This window comes from Anopheles arabiensis, chromosome 2 (genome assembly GCF_016920715.1).
Source record: "Anopheles arabiensis isolate DONGOLA chromosome 2, AaraD3, whole genome shotgun sequence".
NCBI classification, from domain to species: domain Eukaryota; kingdom Metazoa; phylum Arthropoda; class Insecta; order Diptera; family Culicidae; genus Anopheles; species Anopheles arabiensis.
Window position 1 is genome coordinate 10,533,024 of NC_053517.1, and position 20,561 is coordinate 10,553,584.

The 20,561-nt window shown below is 48.1% G+C and overlaps 1 protein-coding gene across 4 annotated transcripts in view; it reads left to right on the top strand.

The window, feature by feature from the left end:
* LOC120900388 overlaps positions 1-20,561 on the top strand; it is a 108,496-nt gene that overhangs the window by 77,956 nt on the left and 9,979 nt on the right. The window contains exons 1-2 of one of the 4 annotated variants that reach the window (XM_040307320.1): positions 14,618-15,076; positions 15,137-15,646. The exons of 2 other annotated variants lie outside the window; for them this stretch is intronic. The gene's annotated coding sequence lies outside the window, so the exon portion shown is untranslated. Of the gene's footprint in view, positions 1-14,617; positions 15,647-20,561 lie in introns of those variants that run through there. One more of the 4 variants, XM_040307312.1, reaches the window with a different exon arrangement.

The following is a 20,561-nucleotide window of genomic DNA, read 5'->3' on the forward strand; positions in this document are numbered from 1 at the left end:
TTTGTTTTTCCACCGGCTATCTTCACCCTTCGTATTTCGATTCCATTACGATGTCCATCGGATAAACGACTCGTGCTTCCTGTTTCGTCAACGTCGTGATGTTCCATTGTAACGCCGTGTCGCCATAATCGTCGGACAAGACTTTGGAACACATCTCGCTCGATTCGCTAGTCTGAACTATCTATCTCCAGGCGGCGTTTAGTGGTTCCATTGTTTAAGCGATTCTCGACCAACGTGGAAACTCCTCCCCTGGTGGCGCAAATGCACCATTCATTCGATTCATTGCTCTTTTTCTCCACCTCCACCGACACCGCGCAGGCTGTGTGGCACGGTTAGTGATGATCGCACGTGGTTGAAGGTTTTTCCGCGGTCACTTGTCATGGGGGCATGGGAGAGCGAGTGCACGAGACGCAACCCGGGGTTCAAATTTTGTCTGCACACCAAAAACTTGTTTATCGACTTCGACTAAACACGGCCAGAGCGGCCTGGAGCTAGCGAGAACAGCTCGCTCATGACACGCCAACTTTTGCCCCATTATTAAGGCCACATGCTGATGACAGTCTGGACTGTGCGCCGATATGGTGCCGCAGATGTACAGCTTCCCTCGGGCCCCCGTAGGCACCAATCAGGCGAAAGTTTGCAAGTTTTGCCCCGAATCGACTATGGCCCTACGCCTAATCAGCATCCAGGTTGGGAAGTCAGCCTTGGGCCTTTCCCCTGCCAGGATGTACACGGTGGGAGTCACACAGTCACTGCTCCAACACTGACTAACCGGCTGTAGGAAACAATGAGCCGGAACAGAAGCGCATCGCTGCCGGTGGTCCACGTCAAACAAAGTCTCGCTGCCTCGCTAAGACCTCACGCTGACAGTGGCAAAAGGTTTCAGCTGCGAAGGTGACTTTAGCTGCTGCCGTTTCGTGATGATCCAGTCTAGCTCGCTGGGGATTTTGCTGCGTAGAGCGAAAGGGCCGGAACAACTGCTGACTCGTGTTTGCTGGCTCGCAGGGCAAACGTTTTCGCACTCCCGCACTGCTGTTTGGACGGTTCGCCAACTCGTTCGCTTCGATCGACCAGCCAAACAAGGTCGAATAGGTTACGTTACCATCCAGTGAGCCATAATGGAGCCATCACATTTGATTTTAGGCAAAGTACATTTCAATTTTAAACCCTGCGTCCGGTACAACCAGCGAACACATCCATCTGGCCTCCATCTGGGAGCAGAGGAGCGTCGGAGTTGGCTCGTGCCTTCACACAGCGGAAGCCATCGGATGCCGTTTTATCTCAGTGAAATTGACTCTCGCTGGATGGATTGTGTGGCAAGTCACAGGAAGTTAGCCTGTGGCTTGGTGTGCGTGTGTGTTTGTGTCCTGGAGTGGTACCTTTTTGGAGCAGCCTGTTCCACACGCGCCTCACACAGCGAACGCGACCCAGCAAGTGTTGCGGTCAATGCGGTGTGGTTTTTGGAACATTTATCATCACATCCGTTTCACGCTTCCGCTGCACGATGAAAATGGCACGTTGGGATGGTGGTGGTGATGGTGGCGATGAAACTATTGTGTAAGAGAAAAGCCTTGCTGGCGTTAGATGGCGACACGCAGCGAACCGAACCGTCAGGGAATGCTGTGTCGTTGGGGTCGCCGTGATTCTAGCCGCGGGTTGAGAAGTGATGAAGCGAATGTCAACTTTGCAATGGCGCCATAGGGCGAACAATACCTTAGAGCCCTGTATGTGTGGGTGTGTGTGTTTGCAATGCGTTACTGACATGACATCGTGTGGCCACAAGATCAGTTGTGATTTTTGCATGATGTTCATGCAAGAAGAGCAGTTAAATAATAATAAAAGCTAGGCCATTTTGCTCTTAAACATAGAAATAGACCCCTGAAATCGTCTTAGTCACGGAATATGTAATCTTCTTTCTATTTAACCTTTCGTGACATACTGCTGCTAAAGCATCCTGTAAGCAGCAGCTAGTTTATGACGCTCATCAAACACTGGCAAGCAAACAAGCGCTCTTTGCTGCTCCAGCCACAAAGCCAAATTTCAAACAAACACACTTCACTCCACCAAACACACCCATGTCCGCTTCATCCTACATGGGATTCAAATTTTCGAGACAACTCTATCCTTCCTGCCAGGCAGCATCCCATCTCTTCCCCATTTTAAAATAATAACTCGTCATTTAGCACCCATCATCATCGTTCCGTCGCCCCGACACCTTCCTTTGCACCAACCCCACAGCAAGCGTTCTTGGAGCTGCAACCAACAAAGCACCACTTCCGCCGACCCGGACACAATTTGGGATGGTAAAAGGGATCCCATCTTCAAATTCCTCACACCCACACATACATATATATAAATATATGCTCGTGTACGTTGGGGAAGGTTTTCTCCTCTCAAGAGCGATTACGGTGTAGACCTTTCTTCAAAGCGACCAAACCGTCCGACCGAGTGCTTTTCACTAGCAGCACGGGGGGATTCTTTTAGACGAAACAGGCGCAACGTCCCACACATCCTGACCTCTGTCTCTGTGTGTCTCTCTCTCTCTCTGTCTATCTCTCTCTCTCTCGGATCCAAACGCTCTTCCCAAGAAACTCTTTAGCGCCACTTGGAGCACCAGACGATCCATTTCCGACCGGTGTAGTGCGTCCGCTGGCAGCAACCAACCAAGATGCAAAGGAACGCGTTATGTACGCCCGGGTGTGTATCGTTTTTCTTCCGATATGAGCAGCCTTTTTCCGACAACTGTTCGTTCTCTTTACGTTTCTGGATGTGTGTGTGTGTGCAGTTTTCTTTCAACCTCCACACTGCCAGAGAGTATGCAGTTTCACAAGTGCATGATGCACGATGCCATAAAGGAAGGGCACAGTGGGCAATAGTCTCCGGCTGTGATGAGCCAGTGGCAGTAAATCATGTGAGCTTTTCGTGTGTGGGGAGGATATAATTTATCTTTCACACTCGACGACGGGTAAAGATGCGTTCTTTGCCAGCCATTTTTCACCGAGATATGCTGCACAATGCACAAGCAGCCGTCTGTCAGTGCCTAGGCATCAACACTGAAGGGAAGGAAGCCTTGTTTCACACGAGTGGTTGGGTAATTTTGCAAAATCAACTAAAAGCCCCGGTAAACGGTTCCGCTCTTCCGGCCCTGGGTCACACAAAACGCTCTCCTGTTTGGACAAGGCTTAAGCGAGCTTTACATTCTTGAGGACATTTGATCGTAGAGTGGGCTGTTTTTTCGGCAGCTTTTTTACGTACGTTGCTATCGTCTCAGTGGAAGTTGCTTTAAAGCAGCACATTAAAACGAGTGGGCAGAACCTCCCAGCAACGGTGTGTCTTATGAGAGCGTCTTGTTGTTGTCGGTACAGAAAAAAATCCGGCAAGATCGTTTAAAGTGAACATCTTCACAAAGCCAGCGATGTAAACCGCGGAAGTGAGCTTTAGGTGAGGCTCTTCTGTGCTAGCGATCTTGGTCCACACTTGAAGGTCAGTGGCTTTACAGTGGCTAACATTGCGTATCCATTCCACAAACACAGACACAGAGAGAGGCTCCAACGAGAAGTACGGTCTGTTGCAGAGGCACGTTAGTTACTTCAGCCTTCAACCCATCAATTATCAACACCTTTTTGCACTATCCGCTAACGGTGCTGCGCTCATCGGTTAGGCATGAGCTCATCCACTGGTTCTAGCTCGCAGCAACAGTTCTTGGACAGGATGTTTGCTTCCTCTTTGCGTTTGCTCATTCGAACCCTCCCCTCGGAAAGGTGGAAGGTAGCGTCTTCACTCGCACATCGGCGGGGTTCGTCCGATTATCGTCATCGTCTAATTAAGCCGTGTTTATGAGGCATCGCGATGGCTGACCGCCGTATTCCGTTGCGCCAGGGTACATTCCATCAGTGCGCTGCAACAGCCAACTACAAACACGATCTTGAACCTGAACTTGCCGCTTCGGTTCGCCAGCCTCCAAACAAACCTTGACCCGCACGGTTGCCCCCTAGCAGCCTGACGATCGGGTTCGATTTTAGATCTTCTCGAATCGTTCTCAGAGTGGATTGCAGGTTGTAGCTGCTGCTAACACGATGGTCTCGTTGATGTCGGCTGAAATCGTGAGTTCGCACAAATCATACACTCATCAATCTACGCCGCATGCTGTATCGGTCCAGGGATGAGTCATCGCTATTTTGTCTTCAAACATCCGACGATGACTCGCTCGCAAACTGTTCCGTTGCTCAAGCAAAGCCTTCCGAAAAAGATGGCCACATTATTAACGAACTCAGTGGTGTGCTCAGTTCCGTCAACACAAGGCTCGCTCCTGCTCCAGCTTCCCAGCCAAGGGACACACAGTCCTGCTGCATCTGAGCTCATAGGCTCAAGCGGAAGGCTGTCGCAGGCCTTCCATACAGTGCTGACTGTAACAATAGCAATTAGCACCTTTCGGGGTTTCGTCCCGCGACGTGCCCTGGCTAAAGATTGATGATCGTTGGCGGCGTTGAAGGGGGGGGGGGGGAGGGGTAGACGCACGTGGAATTGCGCCTTGCGATGCGATGATTAAACGGTTTGTGCTTCACGTTTGCGAAGGACTCACCAGACTGGGCCGTGGATTAAGAATCAATTTGTTGCGACGCGAACGGGCCTAATGCCCGGTAGCTGAGTTATGAAATCGTAATTTGATGGCTATCACGATATGGATGGTTTGTGTGTTGATCGGCTAATAACAAGGCTTACACGCGTGCTCTTAATTGGTGGGCCGGTTTTACCGAGAACAGGGCAATCAAATTTTGAATGATAAACGTTTATTATGTTCGGAGTCTAGGTTCCGGGAGTCTTGCGTTAATCGCTTCAACGACGCTCATTCTCGCTTGGCTCAATGTCTATAACGTTGTTTGCTTTCCTTGAACAGATGGTTACCATTTAAGAACAAGGAAACAGCATTTTTTAGTATAAAGATTCAGTTTGAAGCTGAAATACATATATTGCGGTTAATTTCTTTGATTTTGAACTCCGCTTTGAAGAAGATTAATATGATTTGCACGACATCAAAGCATGAATGTACCACGTTTGCCTATAAACTATCTCCTAACCTTACAACCAATAAACATGTCAAGCCGTCCATAAACGTGTCACTGCAACAATGTTTTCATTGATTCGCCTACAATGTGCCGCATAATGTGTGTAGTGCGGGCAACGCGTTACCCAACCGATAATGATGTTTTAATTACCGGCTCCCCAATTCTCGTGGCTTTCGGCGTTATGAATTTTGCTTCCCCGATATATTCTTCTTACGCTTTCCACCATCAGAAGCCACGTTTGAGTTTTCCTTAGCCGGGTTTGTTTTGCCGTCGTAAAGCGTTAGCATAAATGTTTACATTAACTGCCCGGGAGTGAGAAAGACGAAACACACATCGGCCACACATCAACAAAATCCAAAGGCTGCGTTTGTGAGCGTTCGTTTTACGCAGTGATGGGCGCCAGATGTTTTCCGAGCATTGATTTTATGTTCATTTTTTGCCTTGTCGCTTTCAGTTTCTTCCATTCTACAAAAGCCGTTTCTCGTTCGGTTGAAGTTCGGAAGTTACTACGCTCGTTACTTAATTTATCAACAATTTGCCATCCCGCTGCACTACCGTCGCCGTTCCGTTTTACATACCTCACGAAGAGGGCTACAAAAAGTGACAAATAATTGACATTTCAACGCTACGGTACAGCTCCTGCCAGTGCCTTCCGTAGGTGTTTTGGGAGATGAAAAATTGAACAGATTTCAGCCTCATTTTTCCAGCCCGCTGATATGATTATTGAAGTGGCAGGAAATGAGTGTGTTTCATGTGATGAATTTTTGGACCCTACAGCAAGCGAACTGGTATGAAAGTGTTAGCGAAAACAGCTTCCCAACTGTGCCGGTGCCGCTTCGTAATCAATCGAATAAATGCTCCTTTTGATACGCGAAGGAAATTCCACGCGTAAATGCACCCTCCTCCCACACGCAGCGAAACATAACCGTTCACTTCAGTTGGTACAGTAATTTTCCACCATTTTCAATTTCCTCTGCTCACGTTTCCGTCCTTGCCACTCGTCGGTGCGTGGTGTGAGCCATTCTTTTAACCCGCACCTTCATCACTTGTCATCGCTACCGATACGGAGCGCCTACAGCCGATTTCCATCAAGGGGAAACAGCGGCAAAGGATAACACTCCTCCAGATGTAGCACCAAACGCAAAGAGGAAGTGTGAAGTCGTTTTTCTTCGGTTTCTTGTAGCCCGGGTGGTTTATTATCCCAGCCTCCCAACTGATTCTCCCCAGGTCTTGCGTCTTGAGCTGGAGCTGGAATTTCTTATCGACATCTTGAAAAACTCGATTGCTGCACGATTGCTCGTTGGGAGAAAAATCGAGAGTGCGACACTCGAGAAGTTGGAAGATCATTCGACGGGGCGCACTTAAACCGGTAAGCTTTTTTTTATCGCACTTCGTTCTAAATTGTAAGAAAAATTCAGACACCGAATGTGGTTACATTTTTTGAAGCGAAATTATTGGAAAATAAAGGAATCCTAGTGTTCAGCAGTGTTTGTCCCAAGAGACTTTACTCTCTTTAAAGAGTGAGCAAAGAATACAACCTTTTCAATGCTCTCAATGTGACTTTTAGCTTAAACACCTCACTCGTTACCATCCACTCGTCCAGCTTAGTACACAGTGCTGCATACAAATTTAAGCCTTAACATCCTGTACCAAGCGAGATAGGACATGGCGCAGATTTTTTGTTTTGTGTATTCGTTACAGAAGCGGGAAAAGTTTCGTTGAGTTATGCGGCGAAGTAAATATTAAGTACCATCTGTTCCTTATCGGTGCGACTTTATCAAACAGCAGTTGAGCTTGTCATCCATCGAGTTCCATGGAGTCATCCATGGAGCAGAGGTACGGGCTGGTGAAAACTCAATAAAGCAATGCAACAACAAAAAAACACTCTCACACACCAAGCCATTTAAGTGGATTGTACTCCGGCTGTACTCAGGTTGCGAGGAAAAGGGGGCAAACACCACCATCGTCGAAAGGCGGAAGTATGATTTATTCAAACTTCTTCATGCGATCGATTCGGCCCGGCAAACACTTGGGTGGGCAAATAAAACGAGACTTCAGCACTTTCGCAAAAACCTCAAAAGGCTGCTAGTGGAAGTTGATCAGCGTGCGCCTGGCTGTGGGGTCTGCCAGGACGGACAGGATAGGCTGACACTTGCCAGGATACTGCCTGCCCACATGCTCGGTCAACCGAACCATCCGGTATGAAATCCGATCTTCATAATTGAGGAAGAAAACTATTATCATTGCACGAAACTTGCTCGACGCAAAAACTCACTTCGGCAGGCGTATTCGTACCAGTGCAAGGACATTCCAGGCGGATGTTATCGCCATTGTCTTTCTCCTCCTCAACACTGGGCTTGTCTGACTGAAGGGTGCTTGCGGAAATGGAGATAGAACAACTTTTCTTGCACAATTTTCTAATTGATCAGGTTTTACTCCCTGCCCTGCACTGATGTGTCCGCCCACATGCTCACGGTCTTAAACGATTCTGTGCACTGCCGCCCAGTTGACACTTTGATGGGGTGAATCGATTCTTGCGGTTGTTTATCCATGAGTATGCGTGTGTTTAACTACCGGACGATGCCGAACGATGCCTTGCAAATCCGTACCAGCTGGTACATACGGATCGGTAGCAGCAGCATGAAGCGATTATTTATGGATAAAGTTGTCAGAAAAGTCAGATTGTTGAGTGGATGAGATTAATGGTGGATGAGATGCTTTGCAGCTCGGCACTGCAGTGATGTCTCGCTGCACAGTGTGGAAAGCTTTACTTTTGCAATGAAAAATGTCACAAATTTTAGAACGAGGTGAGGGGGTTTCGAACTTCTCCTCGCCTATCTCGAGATAATCTTGTCGTGCCGAAATTAAATCATCTTGCTCCGAAACATTCCAACCGATTCTCGCCTCAGCGAATCACATTACGTGATTAATGCGGTCGTCGAGCAGCGCACGAATCGCACCAAGAAGCCCGTTAAGAGGTGAAGGGAAAGAAGGATAAACTTTCTAATTGATCCAAAAGCATTATCCTTTGCGGGTTCGTTAAATTAATCCCTTTCTCCATCTAATGTTTGCTCGCATTAGAAGGCGGCCATTGCACCAGCAGCAAGCCGTACTCTTCGGCTAGCCAATTTTATTGCGTGTCCTGAAGGAACAATGAAGAACGCCGGGGTCATAATTGAGTCGGGAAGGGGCGGAAAACTTATTATCCGCTTTCAAAAGGGAAGCACAACATAAAGCACAAAAGAAACAACCGTTCCACCAAGCCCAACCTCCTGGCCACCCAATTCGTCTCAGCTGCAAGAAGTTTCCGTGCTTCCGGGTTTTAAAAAGTAACGTACCCAGTGGGAGCTCCTTCTCAATGCTTCAATTGCGTCCGCTCTATTTGTTTGGCTTCGGACGGGCTGGGGATTGGTTAGAAGCTTCGACCTCGAATGCTTACTTAGCTGCATTTTGCACAAAGACCGAAACGCTTCTAATTAATTGAGTTGCTAAGAAGCTTCCCTTGCTGCTTCGCCGCGGTTACGATCGAGACTCTTTGTTGTGGGCCTTCGTCGTTCGTCGAAAGGGTGCGGCCGATCCGGGCCGGACTGCCACCGGGGCGAAAGCATTTTCGATTGAGTGGAAACTCATTTACGCGGCCGTAAGCGTCGGGTCCATAGCCCGACCGCATTGAACCCCGTCCCACCTGCCCCGGTGCTGGTGGTGGGCATCTCGATTCTCCGGAATTCTGTGTACGGTGTGTAGTCGATTTGCCGGTTTGGAGCCTCGCTTTAGTGTTGGCCCCAACGAAGATGAAGCACTTTCTTCATGCCCGTAACACGAACCCGTAACGTAATGCGCCTGATAGTTATCCGATTATGCGACTGAAGGAAGCATTGAAGCAGCCCCAGTAAACCTACACTACAGCTAGTTTTCCAGCATCTCCGTACCCCGGAAGCTGGCCAACTTTTTGGTGCGAGCACACGCCAGTATTCTTCGGCCCGGGCTTTCGCAAAGAGTGGAATGCATCATGCAAATGCTCTTATCTACAAAATACCTCGGGAGCCGGCACAGACATTCGTGCAAGGAATGAGGCTTTGCGTATCGCTCCAACTGCGGAGTCTCGGCTTCCCTCGCTTCCATACAGCGCACAAACAGTCTCACCGAGGTTGTCTGATAGAGCGAGATGTTTTATCGCATTCAGTTGCTAATGAAATTAGTTTCGTTATGACAGTGTGGCTTTGGTTTTGTGGCTCTGACTGCACACTGTACTTGCAGCTCGGGACTGGGGTAATCCGGATATGAAATGAAATCGACCGGCTTCTGCTCGTCATCCCCGAGCCTGGGCCGGAGGTTTGCTGTTTGAAGCTACTGCTGCTGCTGCTGCTCCTCGTTGCAGCTCGTTTCCAGGTAGCTCTCGTTTTGTGTCTGGGACTGTTCCTCCTTTACTGCCATCACACACGGAAGCGTGTGGCGTGAAATTCTGGACTAATTAGAAACAATATGCCAAACCTGGTCCTACCCGCCGTGCCTCCCGCAGCACGGTGCTAGTTAGTGCACGTAACGTGAGAAGTTTTCTGCTTTGCTCATATCGTACCGGATGCAGGAATATTTCAATTTCCACACCGAACACAAACCGAGGATAAATCTATTGCTGGCTTGTGCATCCTCACACACAATCCAACATCCTCCAGCTTCCGATTCGGGCCATCCGGACCAATGTTTGCTCATTTATAATGAGTTCCCTGGCTAATGTCATAGCCTTTTAATTACACACATTGCGTTGGCGTGCGAATCGACGGGATGCGTATTGTTTCAGCTGCTCCGGTCCGATTGTCCGGTCCCAGTGTCGGTTTTGCTCCGGTCGCCAAACGCCGTCACCCAATTATTTTCCCGCGTAATTATGTATTTGCAACCGGGGAGGTAGCTAGAATAAATTCCGATTTTGCCACAAACTGCATCAGCGGTTGCGCGCAGTAATTGGAAGTGAAATTTAACCTGCTACCTAGGGGCTGATTAGAGTGCGTCTCGCGTAGATCTGACAGAAATAGTTGAGAGTTTCTAATTGGCTCGTCAAGCGTCTACCTGCTGTTGCTGCAAAAGTGACCGATAATCCGCGGAACACCTAATGAGTTCATCGAGTGGTTTAATTGGAGCTCTCGGTTCAATGGGACACATCTCGTTTAGCTCACGGAATTGCGAAGGTCTGTCTTATCTGTCTTTTGTAATTCCAACATGCTGCCACTACCATCTGACATGCTTAGTTGTCAATTCATACTTTTTAATATGCCTCTTCACACATCACAGTGAAGATATCCCAAATCCGGTAGCCACCGATCGAGCGCCCAATCCAGCAGATCCTCTCCGGTGCAAGGTCACATCGAGTGGGTACTTGCGAACAATGGTTCCCAAAAAAAGCACAACCCACAAGACGTCAGTAGCTTTATTACCGTCAAATTAAGACTGAGTTGCCGTCAGTCGGTACTACCGTCGGTGGTGTCAAGTGGCTGCTTCCCCGAGGCGCTTGTGCAAAAGGCGCATCAAGTTAATGCCATCACTGGGCCACAACAAGCCACCAACTGTAATTCTGTATCATTATGAATGCGTCGTCTTATCCGCCGCGTCAGACAGTTGCAATGCAACAGGAGAGTTATCTGCAAATCACACCGGATCCTCTCGCAATTTCGCAACCCTCCACCGGCGAGAAGAACGATAAAATGTACCACCAAGGTAGCAGCACTGACGAAGTGTGTGTGTACACAACGTGGCGAAGAAAAGTGAAAGAATTTCTTTCTCCCCGGTGGCCTCTTGCCCTCCGTTTGCACGAGGCAGCTGCCACTTGTTCACAAAGCGTCAAGTGTGATAATCACGGGGCTTGCTTGAGGGTGCCGTATTTTATTCCCACAGCCACACTTGAGCACTCATCGTTACGCCTGATGAGAGTGGCTCCGAGTCTCCGTACGGAGACGGAGATACGGATATAATGAGGCACACTGGATGCGCTCCCGCGCCAAGTCCCGCGCGATATGCAATCCACGTAAGAGGTATACAATCCTCTTGGCGGTTGAACACGTGCAGCAGGACGCTACAAAGGAACCATACCCGAAAGAGGGTTTCATATCTACCGGTCGCAAGGGCAAAGCTAGGTCCCGACTGTCAGGTGAGCTGAAGTTTATAATTTTTAATTTAATCCTGTCACGACCTTTTGAAATTCTTCCAGCACAGCGGTGGAATGAGCATTCTGTTGGAGTGAAGTAATCATTTCCTCTCTAATTGCATGGAAGATGATCATTTGCATACCCTGGTGACTCTTGTGTTTTATCTAATGAGGACGACCACACACACACACACACACACTTAATGGATGTGGGGAAGACTGAAAGTGGAATGTTTGAAATGTGCCAAATTGTGGACAGATCCACTTGTTTTTGTTCCTTTCTGAAGTATTCGTTCCATACTGATTAATTTTTCTCCACGGCACGAAGAGGAACATGATGTTGACTACTAAACGGCTTGTTATTCTTGAATCGTTATCAGCAACCGTACTGTCACTCAACTCTGACAGGTGCTAAAACCATCCCTCTCCCATCATAACACTGTCTAAATCACTATCCCAGGCCACTGGTTGCTACACCGACTGTGTATAAGGCTTTATTTTGGAGGATTGGGAGTTCCGCAACAACAAACGGCAATGAAAAAGAGTCCACTCATCATGCTGAATGTTTTGAAAGAAGCACGAATACGCAATGAGAAGGCTTGTTTGTCTTGCGTCTTCAGCGAAGGAAAACAAACAGCTCATTCGCTTTGTTGTTGTGGTTGCTCTTGCAGCGAGGTTTTGAAGAGCGCCTAATAAACGAAAACATAAGCAAGATGAAGAGCGATTAAGCAAATCTTATCTTTACCGAATGATATCATGTACATTTTAAGCCCGTAACATTGCGGCCCGCATCGGGGCTCGTTCTCTGCTTTTCCGCTAACCTCCTGCCACTTGGCTGTGTTCTACACCGTACTGTGAATAATGGTACGAGAATCTGCTTAACCTTCACCGGTTGGGTCAAGTTTAGTCGCACTCGTGGATTGGGTAGCCCTTTTTTTGCCCTTTCGCGTGCCCACCTCGAGTAGGGCGAGCTGTTCGAACGCTGGGAGTAATGAGTCACGATCATAGGTAGTGCAGAGTGGAGAAGAGCCCAACGCTCACCACAGACCTGATCGTTCCTATGATTGATGATGTAAACGGAGATGATGGCCGGGAAGTGAGTAAGAATAATGGGCCTCAGTTGGCCGAGAACACGGCACGGCACACGGGTACAGCAAAAACTACATCCCCGGGGCAGCCCAAAGCACCCAGTCATGTCAGCGTGGTGTTCTTGGGATAGGCACCTCCTGCGGTGGTCACCGCATGGTCCAAACGATGGCACAACACAGTAAAAAGGCCTCAAACTCACACATACACACACATACACCGAATGGTGGAAAGAAAAAGAAAAGAAGGGAAGCGATGAGAAAGACTCACAAAGAAAAGTTTGTATCAACAGGGTATAGAGTAATGTGATTTGATGTTGAAAATATCCCTATTGTGGGTTCGCTTCTCTTTCGGAATTTACGGCAGTGTATGCGTGTGTGTGTGTGTTTGTGAGAACGAGATGTGCTGACCGGTTTCTTGTAAAACTTCCCGTAAAGAAAAGTCATCTTGAAACAGATGCCGAAAGATGATACATCGGACTGGGCCGCATTCTGGCTGTTGACCGGAGCATAAGAGTCAGGAACGCATTTTGAAACTGCAACCGACAGGCTGTGTTGCCTGTGAGCGTTTAAATTGCGCTCTCATTAGCACTGTGTTGCACATTTTGACTTTTGGCATCGAGGTGCATTGAGCTCGCCTTTATCGGTTCTTTTGTGTTTGATTGCTTTCTTTTATTTTCCTTCTTTTTTTTTATTTCTTATCAAAACAATTTTCGGAATGATCGGTATTCGTTTGGCTGCCATGCGACGCCTTCCCGCAAGGCGATAGAAAGCCAAACTTGCAAAGAAATGGAATAATTTGCATCCGATTATCTTTCGCTCCGATCACTCCCGTCCTTCGCCCGCCTTGTCTGAACCGTTCCAACCAGATCCCAATTACAACCGATATCATCCTCACCCGGGATGTGTGGGGCGTTGGAGTGGTGACGCGTTTATCGGCCGTTACATAACGCATAAACAAGCGCCTCCCCCGTCTCGGGACCGATCGCTGAAGTTCGATTATTCAACCGAAAGCTGTCGCGCTTTCGAATCGAACAACTCACCAACTAATACACACACACACACACACATTCAACTTCAGCAACATGTTTTTTCCACCCTTGTGTGTAACTATCGCTGGCCGATGCGACATCGTGGTTTTATTTGCCTAATATTTAACGCCCCTTCGATGACACTGAAATGGAAACGAAGCCACACAAAAATCTGCGGCTTAAACGGGGAAACGAACGAAAGATACGCTGATGCTAACGGCCCACTGACGACGAGCGTTTGCTGGACATTCCCGGCATCCATGGATCTGTGTCATTACGTGTTGGTTGAGTCAGTTGGTTGGCGTGATGTTAGTCATTTGCTGCTCAGTGAGATACATTTGTGGAACTAGAGGTGTGGTAACCATGCGACATCAAGACTGTGAAGATAGGAATGCAAAACTTGCTTATCTAGATTCAGGTCCGATACGCGTTTATCAACGGTTTCCATGCGCACGGGTGCGCTATGCGCAGAGGCTAATTTCGTACCGCTGGACAAAATAATGCCGATAAGGTGTTGTGATTGTGAAGCGTTTTCAAGTGCAACTACGGCACTGCGTCTAGACGTATGACTCGTGACTATTGGACCGAAATAAAACAAAACACAAGCTTCAAACTGCATCAAAACCGTTGAAGCCTACAAAAACCGATTAGTTCTTGATCGATTTGTAACGCATAGCGTAGGTCAACCCTGTAAACATCGCCAAGGTGATGAACCAGAGTACTCATCACGGTTGCGTATTTGCTGCTGCTCGCACGACCCTGGCACGAAAGACACAGCATACACAATCCACTCCACACGCTTTGCACCTGACGCGTCCGAGAGGTCGTCTCTGGGCTCCGCGTTTCCTTTTTGTGTCCGAACGCACTGCAGAGGTCGCACGCACGATCGCGTCGATCGTTCGATCGGTTCGACTAAACGCATCCCCGCGGGGTGCTGTCCGTGAGCGAAGCCCAAAATCAAAGCCGAGACCGCGGGCAGGCTAAGCCGGTTTTCTTCCGGGGACTGGCTGCAGGAGCGGACCAACCGAAGAGAGCGAGAAACTTTAAGCCACTCTCGCACCGCACTGCGCAGCGCTTATAGGTGCGGGGGTTTCGAACGTCATCGTCGACGTCATAACGCTGTAACGGGGAGGAGGTCAAAGACGAAGACCGTGTGATCTCCGTTGCCCGTTATCTCGCGCTTCTCTCGCACGATGCGTGATTTCTCCCTCTCGAATGCCTCTCGCAGTGTGTCTATGTGGAGGTCCCTTGTGCTGCAGCGTATACACGCGCCGCGCAGCAGTGCGTTGTCCCGAGCGTGTTCGAGAGATCGTCGATTCCCTTGCCGTGGCAGTTGTGTGCCGTCTGTCGGTAGGTTCTGTTCGTGCGGTTGACGCAGGGTACGGATTTGTGAACGTCGCGTTTTCTGTGCGCGCCCGACGGTGTAAGCAACAAAAAGCGAGATAGGAAAGAAGAATAAGCGAGTACCAAAACACGATTTCAGCTAGCTCTAAACGATGCGCCAATCTCACCGGGAGCACGTGAGATTTGATTTGTTAGAATAAAGCAAGAGCAGCAACACAAGATAAGCTCAGTGGATAAGTGGAAGAGTTTCTTGCGAAAATGTGCTCTTACTTACGAAGCGGGAAGCGGTGAAGAGGAGTGAAGAAGCTGCATGCACAGCAAATCAACCATTGATAACGTTCATCTTTGCTGCTAAAAGAAGAGCCGTTGAAGTGATTTGCTCGCAGCCGTGTGTGTGTGTCTGTGCGTGCGCGTGTTTGTGTGTAGCGAAACGAAGCAACGAAGAATTAGCGCGAGTGCTGGGTCTGTGTGAAGGGAAGAGACGGCAAAGGGAATGATCTTAAGCATCGTAAGATTTTCTTCACCTTTGCCTGCGTCTCAAGTGTGGCCGCGAGCAGCATAGAAACGCGAAATTCTCAAAGCAAAGTCGAGCGATGAGTGGAAAATTGCAGCATCCAGCGGCGGTTGTGTGTGTGTGTTTCTGTACGGTGAAGGAAGATCGTTCTGATCGTCTGCCCATGGGCCATGCAAGCTAAGCATCGGAGTGTGCAAGTGTCCGTGTGTTTGCATTGCCATCTACGTGTTTGTGTTTGTTTTTGTTTTTTTGCTGCTAATGATTTTTTGCACCATTTTGAATGCTCCGTGTGAATGATGCGATAAGAGTGACGGGCCAAGTGTTGGAAAGAAGAATTTTAGGATTTTTTTAAAAGAAAAATTCCAAACACATACACACGCACACGCATCGTGTTTCGTGAGAGCGGCCTGCCGAAGGTCGAGCCAAGCCGTAAAGGATACGTCTATCCCATGTCAGCAGTGAACCTGTAGGTACGTCTCATGTTGCTAGGTAGAAAAGCAAGCTTTGCCGTCAGTTTGGCTTTTGTGGCCCCCGAGGCGTAATCGATAGCCCATCATCCTTTCTACTACCCTTCGTAAGGTTTCCCTCACATCAACCCAATTGTTTCGTAACACACACACACACACATGCACCAATAGAAATGGACAAAAGGAAAGGATCTCAAGGACAATAGTGGGATGTGGCGGTGAGGCAAGAAATGATCATGGAGCGAAAGATGGAATGAAAAAAGGGATCACCAAACCCCGGTTTATGAGTCCACAACAGCCGTTTGTTAGGAGCGCTTTGTTGCTGCAATGTCTACTCAACAGGCCGATGATGTATGGTGGTTCCGTTGTTCGGCGGGTTGATTGAATTGTTGTGGTGTTTTTGTGCCCGCCACCAAGCGAAGAGTGTTCAACCTAATCGTACAAGTGGAGAGCTGATAGCGAAAGGTCACTGCGGCTGATTAACAGCGGGCAGGATCGATTACACGTTACAGCTCGTCCATGGTCGAAAAAACGCACCCTTGGAATGCAGTGGAATGCAAAAAGATTGTACCAAATGAACCACCGCACAGCCATTGGCCAGCCATTTGTTTGGGGAAACACGGTCAAGGGTTAACAACGTTGAAACGGTTTTGTATTTCGGAAACCATTTAAACGATTAAATCAGTTTCACAACAAAATTGTTGTGCCGACCGGGCGGAAGAACTGTTCATCCCTGTAATATAATTATCAGCTTAGGCTACTCTATTCCAAACTATCTACGTTTCCGGGGCGTTGGTAATCCGATAGTCCGACCGGGACCAGGCGTTATCCTTCCGGGAAGGATGTTTCATTTAAAAGTTGCTCTTTGCTGTCTCTCGGTTCAGTTCCGTTTCAATCTCTTTTTCTTTCACAATGACTCTCTCAGATTCTCTCTCTTCCTCTCAGTAACAATCAATGATTCATTATAATTGTTTCAACAAGCCGCACAAAGAGGCAGGCATGTTTCCATTAAACAGTGAAGATCACTCTTTAATGCAAATCACACTGTATGATAAATCAGCACACACACACATACACGCCAACACATCTTCCCATTTGCATGAATCATTAATATGCTTCCTCAGAGTGGCGGGTGGAGGGGAATAAAATTCGTCAAAACCCTTCAGCGTGCGGGTATAAATAATTCCTCCTCTACCCCCTCCTCACGAATGGTGATGCTATAATTATCACGTGAATGAAATTGAATTGCGAGTGATAAATATGGCACAAACACAAAAAACAGCTGAACATACGGGACTGTTCCGATTAAAGATTTTTTACACACAACCGACAACAATACTGATTTGTTCAGCCGGTAAAGCACCGACCGTGTGCCCTCAAAACATCATTTTGCGCTCGCGCTGGTACCACCGAAAAGTGGCCTCCTTCACAGCGAACTTGGGGCCGTGCACAAGGGGCCGTGGGTGGATCGTCCGAGCCGATCTTCCACCTGTGTAAACCAGCGGCTGGACTACGCGCGAAACTAGCTCCATCGCTCCAGCGTTGTATGGATGTACACCAGCATGTGTGTGTGTGTGTGAAGACGTGCCAGATCTTGTGCCGATCGGACAACTTTTTCGCCTACTTTTACGAATTAATAATTGGCTGTAAACACATCCGGACGAGAAAGCCCCGCCGACACCGGCAAAGCAAAACCAAAAAGGCAGACAAGAAGGGGGGGGTGTGACTTCTCCACCATTCCGTACTGGTCTTTACCCCTTCCGCCAGTGCCATGCTTTTCGGGTGGGTTTGCCATAAACAAATAAATAAACAACGGGCAGAGTGAAATTTGAATTCAAACATGCCCCGCACGCGCATCAACCGGACCGATGTGACGCATGTTTGTAGAGCACGCTGTGACTAAGAAGAAGTTCACGGTGCACGGTTTGCAACATTTTAGTTCAAATTGTGCAACTATTTAATCCAAATGCGTCACTATTTTATTACTTAGTGAATTTGTTTCTACAAAAAAGACTGTGTGAAGCTTCTTTTAAGCGATTTTAGAATAATTTCTACAACCAAAAAGAACATTTACTTAAATGGAATTAATTAGCAAAAGTTTTAAGCAACCTTGAGCACGGTATCGCAAAAGAATCCGTGCAAATGTTTGCCATTCTCAACCATCCACTGCCCTTTGCGCTGCTGCTATCAGAAGGGAAAGGAAATGTGTGTGTGTGTTTTCGTTCGCAAAATCCACAACGCGAGCACGAGTTCCAAGGAAATTGTAAACCCCGTACCGTACCTTCAGCGAGGCCGAACGGCATTGGAACGTGGACAGGGCGGACAGGGGGAAGCTGTAGCCAATGCATCCTCCCGTGCCATCCTCCTCAGTGCCGCAACTGCAAACGGATCCAGATGCAACCCGAACGAATGCAGCCAGGCGAGCAGGAGGGGGGGTTTTCTTTCGCTCGACTCGAATTATGCTTCCTCTTCTTTGGGCGGGTTGTGCTGTCTGTTTGCTTTTAAAATTTGTACTGCCCCACGAGCGCGTCATACACATGTGCCTGTGTCTGTGTGTGTATCTGTGTATCGGCTTACATTCGGTCTCGGGCCACCTCGGTCCGCCCCGTCGGTTATGTCAGTGAAACGAGATATGGATGCAACGCTTTCCATGGCCAAAACCCGGTTTGATAGGTAAAGCAGAAGAGCGAGATGGCCGTGTACAGAGGGAGTAGGATGCTTTGCTCTGCCGGTGCAGCAGTGTTACAGTTTGTCGTTTTTCGTCGACGTCGTGTGCTGCTTGCATATGGGACGGGCAAGCTTGTAACTTCTTCCCCCCCCCCCTTTAACTTACATGTTTCATTTGCATCCAATCCAATGGTTTGTACATAGTTGCAATTGCACATTGCCAGAGGGAAAACATACAAAAAGAAATAAATCGGTAATGATACTTGCACACACACACACACACACACACACACACACACACACACACACACACACACACACACACACACACACACACACACACACACACACACACACACACACACACACAAACACAAACGGAAGAGGAAAAGTTTCAGCCACTTTCCTTCTGGACGGGCGAGCTCCTACCGAAGGCCAATGCTAATATTTATGTAATTCCGATGCACTACAAACGGCACCGATTGGCGAGATGCTGTGATTACGAAATATCGAGGATCAGATTGGGTGTGCAAGGAGGTGGGAAGGTCCAAAAGGATTCCCACTGTGTGGGTATACTAGTAAAGGAGATTAAAACCTGAGCACGGCTCAAAGCTGGGCCGTGCAAGGCCGTCTTCATTTCCCTATTTGGAGGAAGTCCGAGCCCGCGCTCCAGCAACCAGTTGAGCAATTTTTATTGGTATCGAAGCGCGCCGGTAGCTTTCAAGCTCGTCTCGATTCCCCCGAAATGTGTGAGGTAATCGACAGTTTTGCATACGGACACACTGGACTGGACTGGACACGGGTATCATTTATCACCTGCCTGGTTCCACTTTCACTTTCGAGTGAAGTGCCAAGGGAAGCAAGCACACAGTTATTATTTGGACACATTTATACCGGTCGCAAAGGAGCGTAATCCTTCAAAATCGGATGTATTAGTGCCGTGCAATTTAAGGTCCCCTATAAGCCATTGATTTATTTTAATTTGTAAGCTGGCATTAACTGCAATCAATTTGTTAACAATCAGCGTGCAATTAATCATAAGTAAGTAGGCTTATCGTTGCACGGTATCGTTCAGACTTTACACCGATCAATGGGTCCCTGTAAGTGCTAAGAAATATGTCCCAAGAAGCTTCCCCAGACCGTCCCCCAGAGTGACCTCCGGGCGAGGTGAAACCGTATGGCATTCGATGTTCAATGCGTTTCCAGCGTTACGCACTAACTCACCTGTTCCGTAAATCAATCGTTACCCTGAACTTGTCCGATTCGGACAATTTGGGGACTGCAAAGCACGTACCGCGTGTACAGCCGGACACGTTTTTCCATTACCACCTTAGGGGGTTCATTACGCATGCACCGATTGACGCCGTGCCAACGATAATATTGTATTGCCCTTCCGCCTTCAATTCCACCTATCCTCCCCCCCGAAGGCTAATTACTATCAATCGCGTCCGATCGACGTCAAACAAATGGTTCGGGTCCGTTCTTGACATTGACATCGTTACGAGCGATAACCGTCCGGGCGACATGTGGCCACCGGCACCGGTGTGATGCAACGCACTTATTCTGCCCTTCACATGGACGTTTGCGTTATGCAAATGGCTTACCGCGCGGCTACATGAGGTGAAATATACAGCGAAATGAACTATTTGACAGGTGAAATATCTGACAGGTACAGCTAAAGGGTTGGGGGAGACACAACATCCGCTTTCGAAATTCTATTAAAAATAATATATTCATAAGTAGAACATTCCCTAATTAGAAGAAATTATGAACTGTTGACTGAAAATTGACGAAGTACTCGATATTGAAGTTATTTAATGGATTTAATTACGATTTTGTGCACGTTATTTGTTTACATTGCACATCAGCTGGTTGCTGTGATGCTTTATCCGTCAGATATTTCGCCTGTCAAATAGTTCATTTCGCTGTATATTTCACCTCGTGTAGCCGCGCGGTTACGGAATGATTGCAATCAAAGTAGGCGGTTTCGGCGGTGGACCGTCGTTTCAACCCCGATCCTTGAAGCGCTGTTGTCAGCAGCACATGTCATCTAAGCCGGCCTTGGGCTCGGCACGAGATGCACTCTCCATGAAAGGACAGGTGTTTGGCGGGCGATAAGGTGGAATTTACCGTAAAGGTGACTGGCATCAAATTCGCCTTAGAAGGCGGACCTTCTGTCCCAGACCTTCTGCCCAGAAACGTCAACGCCAAATGTGAAGCGCACCCGCCAAATGGTAAGATACCGTGGCTT